The sequence below is a fragment of the Apaloderma vittatum genome, unplaced genomic scaffold (genome assembly GCF_000703405.1).
Source record: "Apaloderma vittatum isolate BGI_N311 unplaced genomic scaffold, ASM70340v1 scaffold3418, whole genome shotgun sequence".
Classification (NCBI taxonomy): Eukaryota; Metazoa; Chordata; class Aves; order Trogoniformes; family Trogonidae; genus Apaloderma; species Apaloderma vittatum.
In genome coordinates this window covers 23023-24567 of record NW_009731064.1, presented here as the reverse complement: position 1 = coordinate 24567, position 1545 = coordinate 23023, and positions in this window count along the sequence as shown.

Here is a 1545-nt window from a genome sequence, read left to right as displayed (position 1 = left end):
GGATCTGCTTTCGACTGTAAACAGCCTCCACAGAGCCAGACGGGACTGGCTTGGAGGTCTCTGCGCTGCCGAGAGGAGGGTTCTCCATCTCCCATCTGCGCAGCCGAGGGTGGAGACAAGCTTCCACCTGACACCTTATTGATTTCGGCAGCCTCACCCGGAGCTGAAGCCTTTTCAACATTTAATATCACCGATCGGAGCAGTTCTTCCAAGCAGCGAGTTCCCCATCACCCTAAATGCCGCTACAGGCTTGTTTATCCTACGCTAACTTGCAGGATATGCTCCCACGCTGACGCCTCATTTCCTCTGTTTGCGAAAACAGAGAGCTTGCTAATCCCCCTTTGCCCACGTCAGAGTCCTAATGCTCTCCCCGGGCTTCCATCACAACTCCGTAATCCTGGCTCGCCCCCCACCTCCGTAAGCCTGGCTCGCCCCCGGCCGTATCCACAGCTCCCTTGGGTGGCGCGGGGAACCGAGTTGGGAGTTTTTGGATGAGGAGGGGGACAAAGAAGGGCAAGACCCACCACAGGCTCCTCTTGGTGGCCACCTGTATGCAGCTGCAGGGGTGCAGGGAGGAGATACATCAGTAAAAGGTGTTTCAGGGCCAGGGAAAAGAGCAGCAGTTGCCACACCTGAGCACCAAGGTGCAGGAGCAAGGATCCGTTGGGTCTCTGTCTGCGCCCAGCTGGGGCCGGTTAAACCAATTCCTTGGTCACAGCTTGATTTCACGTCTTCTGTCACTTCTTCTCTTACAAACACCAGCTCTTTCCACCGTGCCTCTTTCTGGGCGTTATTTTTGAACCCCAGGCTGAAGCTTCGAGCGCATCGCCCTTCTCTTGCCTTCAAAACACCGCATGCTGTGCAGAACTGCAATAACTCTGGGCTCATGACGACACCGGGGCCGCCAAACCAACCTTCCTGGGGCAGGAGTCTGCTCTGTCCTTCACGGGCAGTGCTGCGCGCTGCTACAGCCTCCACAGGTACTGCTTAGGCAAAAGCTTCATCAATATTTCAAGACGAAGCTAGGAAGCCTGTAGCCCAAGCAGCTTTCAAGGCCCCGAGATCAGATCAATGTCAAACAAAAGGCTGCAGTATGAAGATGCTCCAGCCAGCGAGGCCCAGACTGCAGGCTGGCACCGTCATCTCTCCTTCCCAACGCCGATCGAGTTTCTCTCCTCCAGCTCCGGCACGCTGGGACGGTTCCAGCAGCAGCCCATCACGCGGAGCTGCCCGTAGGACAGACCGAAAGTGGCTCCAGAGAGCAGGGTTTCCTCTTACAGGAGCTTTCTCGCAGAAACCGGTGCTGCTACAGTCGCCTTTGAGTATGACTTTGCTTTAACACCAGCCACTTAAAAACCAAACATCTGAGGCTCGAACTACGGGGTCATCGGTTCCAGCATCCCCGACTCGGAGCAGATGCTTCAGGGTAGCAAGAAAACCGTAATGCACTCAGCTAGTTTGACACTGCATGGGAGCAGGAGATCTTATTTCCCTTAGCTATGAATGTCACCGATGGCGAGATTATCCGCAGCCCTTCCGCGGTTC